At 37.7% G+C, this 8,432-nt stretch overlaps 1 long non-coding RNA gene across 1 annotated transcript; it reads left to right on the top strand.

Annotated features, from left to right (window-relative positions):
- The first annotated feature begins 579 nt into the window (after positions 1–579).
- LOC140947215 (uncharacterized) lies at positions 580–2,311 on the top strand. The gene is made up of 3 exons (XR_012166930.1): positions 580–723; positions 1,610–1,679; positions 2,135–2,311. It is a non-coding gene; the product is annotated as an uncharacterized lncRNA (long non-coding RNA).
- The last annotated feature ends 6,121 nt before the right edge of the window (positions 2,312–8,432 follow it).

Genomic DNA, 8,432 nt, shown 5'->3' with positions numbered 1-8,432 from the left:
GTAGAAATTTTTGAATGAGCTATGAATCAGGAATCGTGTGCACGGTAAATCCGGATATATATATTTTTTTCATCCAGTCACGTAACTAGATCGAGGCAGGTTCTTTACCGTGAATATTCAAGATGGTGCCGAGCGCAATGTTTTCGCCTATTTACTTCTAAAACCTCAGTTTCAAGTCTTATAACTTGTGTGCAGTTAAACTTAGCTATTATTACTGTTCACTTCAATTATGCCAAGGGGAGGCGCGGACATTCTCAGGCTTCTTTCGATGTCGGACGAACGAATTGGATGCCAATAAAGAACTTAAAGGAGCAAACTAATGCTTGATGGGACAGTTTTTTCAGCAAAAACGTTTCTTTTTTGCGGAAGAATGGTGAGAACAATTTCGCATTAGCCGAAGATCACTTTTCAAAACAGCTGACGAAATGAGAGTGAATCCGCGTACTTGTGGACGAGAAAGTTCAATTTGAATACGCTGCGTGTGGACGTGGAAATTTTTAAATCCGGAAAGAAAAATTTGCGGATTAAAAAATATCCAGATACGTGTGGAAGGGACCTTAGAGGAGTGTCCAACTTATAGAGAGTTGACCTGTTGTCATCGTTGTTCTTGCAGGCCTGTTCTTTTGATCAGCTGCGTTGTGGTTCGTCCCAGCTGTGTTCAGAAGTGGATATTGTTGGAGTGGTTGTTTTCTGTACTCCCCTTTCTTGTTTTTCCAACTCAAGGTATGCAGGCAATCGCGGATACAAAGTAGTCGTTGGTCATCTCTTTAACAGTATGTTATCATTATCCGCAACATCATCGTCGTCGTTTTCGTTGTCGTCCTCGTCATCATCGCCATCGTCATTTTCATCATCACCATCATCGTGGTCGTCGTCATAATAATCATCATCATTAGAAATAATGTTGCATTTAATTTGACACTATTAAAGAAATGTAAGTAAAATTATCCAGGAAGGACCATTTAAAAAACGAACATTACAAGGCGTGTATTATTAGGTTTAAAAACTCGAGACAGAGCCGAGAGTTTTTACGCCTGATAATACACAACTCCAAGCTTTTTAAACGGCTTTAAAATCTCTGATATAGGTCAACTTTTCTTGCTCTAATATTTAGACCTGCGCTATTTTGGTCTAAAAAACTGGAAGTATAGTTTAGCCGTGTCTTTATTAGATATAAAGACACTCATTAAACATTTATTTCTTTTGTTTTTTTTTTCTTTATGTATAATTAATGAGTTTTTCAAGTAAAGTAAAGAGGCCGTGCTGTGACGGCGTGTTGGCTAATTCATGTTCTTTGGAAAACTGGTCCAACTGCTATAATTATGGCAAGATAGAGCAACGAAAGTCACCCTGCAGAGAACTAAAAAAAATGGCATAGAGATACGCTCACTTGCATTGTGGCCGACGTGGTTACTATAATTTCCTGAATCAAGTCATTAAAAAACAACAACAACAACGGGGACTAATGCTATGACAACTTGTAGGGTTTGCACTTGGCAAAAAAGAAAAACCTAGAAAAAAACAGGAGTAAATACGATGGAACCACTCGACCATGAACACCGCTTCCACTTGAAGTATTTACCGGTTTTGTTTTTGTGTTTTGTTTCAGTGTACAGACCGTGTATATATCCGACGATGAGATGAATTTAGCGGCAATAAAGTTCTGGGGAGGACTTAAGGTATTGACTTACAGTTCCCTCATGTGTTGCTGTCTTTTAAAAGCTGCAATAGAAAGAGTTTAATCGTTAAAGTCTATTTTTTTCTTTACTGCAATCACGATTCTCGCTTTATTTACTTCGTAGCTTTAAGCTTTGTCGAAATTCCATAGACGTAAAAAAAATATATGGTTAAATACCTTCCCTTGAGTAAAAATAAACTAAGTGGTTATAAACTACCGTTCTTTTGGCATAATTATGTATAACTATGGGGGCGATTGAAGTCAGCCTCTCTTAAAGCCCACCTCCCCCTGCATCCCTCCCCACACCCCTTATGTCCTTCCCACAAAAAAAGGTTCCCCTCTGCGGTATAAATAAATAAATAAATAAATAAATAAATAAATAAATGAATAAATAAATAAATAAATAAATAATGCTCAGAGTCTTCTCGCTCATACCATTGTATAATTTTTCCACAGGTGGTGGCTGTTGACGATCTGGTGAAGCCTCGCAACTTCATCTGTTTCAGCAACCTAACGGTCAGACCAGATGATCGGCTTCAATGCCCACCCTTGTCATTTGGTGAACTGTCGTGCCTAACTCTTAAACCACGAGAACCGCACTTGCGTGCTGCATTGTGCAATCTACAGCATAAGATACCGATCAGTACATTATTCCTATTTTCCACAGTTTATGGAACTTCACTCTCCATCAATTTCAGCCTGGCTTAACCATTGCATGGCATTAACTTATGCTCTGCAATTGAAAATGAATGAATACAAAATAATATACATTCAGAAGCTGTAGGAAATTATAAAGCTAGTTACGTGTTGTAGAGGCCATATCGTTCAGCTACCCCGTACATCTCTACCCGCCCCTCCCCCTACAATGTTTTTCTTCAGTAACTTGCTGAAGGAGAGAGATACCTTAACCCTCTAAACCTTAATATCCACATGCAAATTCTCCAGTCTGATCTCCATACATTTCCTTAAAAGGTGTTGGTCACTGGTGGGACTTGAAGGCTTAATCTACTATTTTTTCCACCGTTTTAGGATTTAAATATCTTCATGGCCAATGTTCAGGGGACGTTATCGACTATCTTACGCCCGCAACGCATCTCTCCTTCAGCGGATGTACAAGTTACTACCGTGCGCATGTATCCACAAGTCACACATGTGTGTTCTTCCGAGATGGAGCCAGTAAGCCATGCGACGAGGAAACCCTCTGATGCCTTCAATACGTCACATCATAACAAAAAGGTAAGCACTTCGTGAGTATTTTACAGTAAACTTACCTTTGAAATTTCTTTTTCTTATGCTTTGATTCTCTGAAGAAAAAGGTGCTAGTAAGTTGATAATATAGCCAGAACTTCGGACTCGATGCCTAAATGGTGTCAATTCTAAATCCTGAATTATGATACAGGGCCTTTTTTTTCCAATTAGGTGGACTGACTTTCCTCGACATGTTCTAGCGGAGGGCATTTAACGAGCAGTTGAAGCAGGAAAAAAAAATGGGGATTAACAGAAAAGTACAATCAGAACTTAGCAATATTAACGTCAGAAAAAAGTGTAACTTGCAAATGACGTTATTTTTTACCGTTTTACAACAAAACATGTTAGGCTCACCATTATGCTCGTAACCGGCTTTGAATCTGTTATAGTTCGGAACTTAGTTGAATACAAATATTATTCTACAAGGGTGCGCTGCACAATATCACCATTTTATGCTTATAAGCGCGAGTAAAGTAATCGTTTTAGTAAAAGCATAATCACGCTGCCATGTTAAAAGGCCACATTTGTGTAGTCATACCTCCTGTATAAAGATCAATATACTAGGAATTTACACTGCTCGACAACTAAAGAGACCGCCTATGTTGTTTAAAAAAAGAATTTAAACACTAGTTGAAAATCACCGAAGTTGTTGTGAATCTGGATGTTCATTTGGTGAAGTAAAGCTGTGGCGGAAAATGATTCCCTTGGTCGCCATGTTCAGAATGCTATAGAGCTATGCCTGCCATGTTGTTTGATGTCGCGACACTAGTTATGCTGAACAACAACAGAAGCTTGAGATCTACGACTGGATTTCCAGCCTGTAAAGCTGGTGACTTGACGATGATTTTTGTCGGTTAAACGGCCCAAGCTGTTCTTTGTCCGCTAAATAGGCTGCAATTGTATTTTGGCGAGTGGCTTCACGATCGAGAATAAATGTAAACACCTCAAACTATAGCTAACTCTTCGACGAGTTCATATCCCTGTTGCGTCGAGTAAATCAAAATAAGGAAATTAAATATCCCTAGTCCAGTTTTTATCAGGGTATATCAAACTACCTCCAAAATTACTTACCCAGAATCTCCCTCCAGGAAACTTGCTCAAGTGCCAATGCTGAAGAAAGTTCCTTAGCTCATTTTGGGCAACCAAGATTCACAGAGCCTTTATCTTTGTCTGTTACCAACACCACATCAAACGCCAAGTCGAGGCAAGCGAAGCGGAAGTTATTGGACAGCATCCCTGAGCCACCGCCTCTCTCTCCCCTCCCCAGTTCCATCCCAGCCAGTGTTAGAAGAGAGTTCAAAAGACCAGGGCAAGTTGGAAAGCGAGGTACTTTGGGGATTGAACAGTGAAAATTTATTAGTCAATTTGTATCGGACTAGATGGGAGCCTTGCTGGTGAGTTGCGGGTCTGTTGTAAATGATTCCTTTATGCGGAATATTGCAAGCTTTGTTGCCTAGAAGAGGAGTGTTAATATTTTAACCCAGCTAACAGATGAAAACTTCATATTCGTGATAGTTGAACACGCCGACCTTCAGCTTAAGTGGATAGAACATCAAGAAAAAACACAGACATCCAAAGCTACAATTGTAGCCTTACCCGAAAGAGGAGAATATTTTACAAAGTTTAAAAATGGTTGGTAAAGAAAAGGAAAACAAATAGAAATGGAAAAAAAGGCAAAGTGCTTTAAGAAAAGAAAGGGGGGTTATTTCAGTAGTTTAATCAGTAATAGTAAAGAAATGTTCTTTGAAAATTTTAAATTAAACTATGATTGTTTATGTTTGGCCGCCGAAAAATTCCACTCGTATTACGATTGCTCTTGTAAGTTGCATACTCTCTGCGTGTATTATAACAGAGCTTAATGATATTAGATAACATTAATAAAATCAATGTTTATTTATTCACTTTTTTTTTAAAAAAAGAAATGTTTTTTTACCGTATGAATTACACTTTAATTTTGATAATGTTCACAAGTAAAGTCTTCAGTTTTTACTTTAGATCAGTTGCTCGAGATACAATACACAGCTGTCTACAATGGCCCCGTCTTTACGTCGTATTTCCTTCTTTATTCATTAAATCCAGTCCATTGCGATCATCCCTCTTTAGCAGCCATGTACTCTCTTTCTAAATTGTTGCCATTCATTTATCAGAAAGAACGCCTGCAGTGTAAGACTATACAAGGTATTCTTTCACCCCACCCCACAAACGGGCGTTTGTGGGGAGGGATGAAAGACGAGCTCCCCTAAAAACAGCTGTGTGGGAGGCTACCATTGGGATAAATACTGTGAAATTTTCTTTTTGTTTTCCTCGGCGTCTACGTAAAGATCGTTAAACGTGAGAAGTCACTGTCCTTTGCTCATAGGTTGGGATTTTCCATAGGATTTTTACTGGACTTACCGACGCTCTTCGTCTCAAGCGACATTTTCTATGCTCGGGGTTTTAGTGACAATCGTGTAAGTGGGTGTTTTAGACCAATGGAGTCCACTATTAAACCATCTTTTTAAAGCGACCACCTTGCCATTAAAGGAGCTGTGTCACGACTTTTGTCAAAATTCAAACAGGAACTGCCGCCAAGTTGACAATCAAAAAATAATCGCTCAAAACATTTAAAGAAGGTATTAATAACACAGTAAATACAAAAGAAGGCACGAATGGACAAAAACGGGAAGACATTGTGAGTTTTTGAAAACTTGTCAGTTGACTTGTTAGCCTAACAGTTTTTCAAAGTTCACTTTTGGTGTTTGTAACGTTTTGTATAATAGCTTGGGAAATATATTTGTTGGACAGGAAGCCGTTTTTTGTCGTTTACAAGTAATTTTTTTCCTGAACGTTAATTTCCATAGCGCATAAGAAAGAGTAATTGGCATTATCAACAGCATGAACTAGACAGCCGTGGCACTTTCTCTTTAACCCTGACAGCCGGAAGATGCGTGGACACATTTTACTTCATGTCCGAGTTATAAAATTGGGAACTTTGAAACTCCCCACGTTTTTTTGTTTGATTGGTCATTATTGCGCTTTCAGTAGGGTCTCAAAGTCCACAGTAAATTGGGACGCAAGAACGCGTCACTCCTTTTGGTCGATTTTGTCTGTCCCGTGTGTAAATTAGGAATTTTGTGGTTTAACCTCACTGACGAGAAGGGAATTAAATTCTCAAAGTGTAGGCAATTGACGCCATAGAGAAAATGATTACTTTGCGGTTTTAAAATATGTTTTACACATGTTATTATCTTTTTTCATGTCCTCCATGCACTTTGTGTATATTGTATTTTACCAAAAAGGGGCCTGTGAGACTAAAGTTTGCAATATAAAGTTAGTTACCATTTCATTCGCATTTAAACAAAGCAGAAAAGTATTTTTATTTTCTAGATATTTGGAGCATATTAACTGTTAAATGTCATGAAATAAATTGCCAGCAAAACAGAACTGAATAATAAATTTGCAAATATATGAATCAAGTGTTGTTAATAGCTTTCACCTGCTTGGCAAACTGGCTTGATATAATTTATTTTCAATATGCCACGTAAAAAGCACGTTTATTCAAGCACTGGCGAAAACTGGGAGGTTTGTGCCGGTCATCGTTTAAACTGATAGGCGCCAAACAAGGTAAGCGATTTTCCTCTGTATTTCGTTTAGGTGAATATGTTATTACTAGATTATCAAAAAACTGTTCAGCCTTTTCCTTTCCTACGCATTTTATTTAAGAATGACAAAATAATAGCACAAATATTGCAGAAGATGGCCGGGCTCGTAATTGACTCTTACTCTTCGCCAACCTGAAATTATTTCACTCCCCTTTGGCTCAAACTTGAACTTGGAAAGAGAAGCACTTTGCGGCTCAAGCAGTGAAAATTCATCAGTTAATTTGTATCGGGCTAAATATGAGCCTAATGCTTTTTGCGGGTTTGTTGTTAATGATCTTTTTTACGTTATGTATTCAGAATGTTGCATTCTTCGTTGCGTAAAAAAGGAATATTTGATTAATATTCCAACCCAGCTAACAGATGAAAACTCCATAATCGTGACATAGTTGAACACGCCTACCTTCGAATGTAGGCGTTCAGCTCAAATAGAAGTAGGCTCGATTACCAGCCTTTGTTCGGGAGAATGAGCCCGCACTCATTCGGGGAGGATCAAAGACTTTCCTCGGGAGACGGCGGAAATCGAGCCTAAACTGGTTGGACTTTATGGAAAATCAAAAAATACAGAGACATCCAAAACTACAACTGTAGCCTTACCCGAAAGAAGGGATACTTTTCATAGTTTAAAAATGGTTCGTAAAGAAAAGAAAAAAATAATAAAAGAGGAAAAAATAAACAAGTGAAGTTGTTATTATAAAGTAGGTATTTCAAGAAAAGATAGGGCGAAATTATATCAGCAGTTTTATCAGTAAAGGAAAGAAATATCATTTGAAAATTATAAATTAAATTATGGTTGTTTGTTTGGCAGCCGAAAAATTCAATTCATAGTACGGATTGTTTTTGAATTATAAACTGAGAGTTTAATAATAAATTTAGTTAAATCATTTTTTATTTATTCTCTTAATATTTATTTATTTTGATAAAAAGTTTTTTCTTTATTGTATTACTTACATTTTAAGTTTGATAATGTTCACAAGTAAAGTCTTCAGCTTTTACTTTAAATCAGTTGCTGAGCTGTCTACAATGACCCTGTCTTTGTGCCGTATTTCCTCCTTTACTCATTCAATCCTCTCCAGTACAACCAACTTTCTTTAGCAGCCATGTACTCTCTTCCTCAATTTTTGTCATTCATTTAAGAAAGAGCGCCTGCAGTGTAAAACTATTCAAGGTCTTCTCACGAGAAAATTGCAGTGTTGTCTGCTAATGGTCTTGTGACGAGCGAAAGGCCATATGGTGCGAGTAAAACATTAACGTAGCGTAGCTTGTGGAGTGAAAACAGTGACAATTTTCTTTTGTTATCCTCGGCGTCTACGTAAAGGTCGTTAAAAGTGAGAAGTCACTGTCTTCGCTCATAGTTTGGGATCGGTTGTCCATATAATAGGATTTTTACTGGACTCACCCAAGCTCTTCGTCTCAAGCGGCCATTTTCTATGCTCACGGTTTTAGTGAAAATCGTGTAAGTGGCTGCTTTAAACTAATGGAGTCAACTATAAAACATCCTTTTAAAGCGACTACCTTGCCATTAAAGGAGCTGTGTCACGACTTTTATCAACATTTAAACCGTAGGAACCGCCACCAAATTGACAGACCAAAAAATGATCGCTCAAAACATTTAAAGAAGGTATTAATAACACAGCAAATACAGAAGAAGGTGACAATGGACAAAAAGGGATTGGCATTGCGAGTTTTTGAAAACTTGTTAGCCTACTAGTTTTTCAAAGTTCAGTTTTGGTGTCTGTAACGTTTTGTATAATAGCTTGGGAAATATATTTGTTGAACAGGAAGTTGTTGTTTTGCCGTTTACAAGTAATTTCTTCCTGAACGTTAATTTCCATAATTTCCGCATAAGGAAGCGTAATTGGCATTAT

This window comes from Porites lutea, chromosome 9, assembly GCF_958299795.1.
Source record: "Porites lutea chromosome 9, jaPorLute2.1, whole genome shotgun sequence".
Taxonomy (NCBI): domain Eukaryota; kingdom Metazoa; phylum Cnidaria; class Anthozoa; order Scleractinia; family Poritidae; genus Porites; species Porites lutea.
Note: the sequence above shows the minus strand (reverse complement) of the source record. Positions and strands in the feature narration are given on the sequence as shown.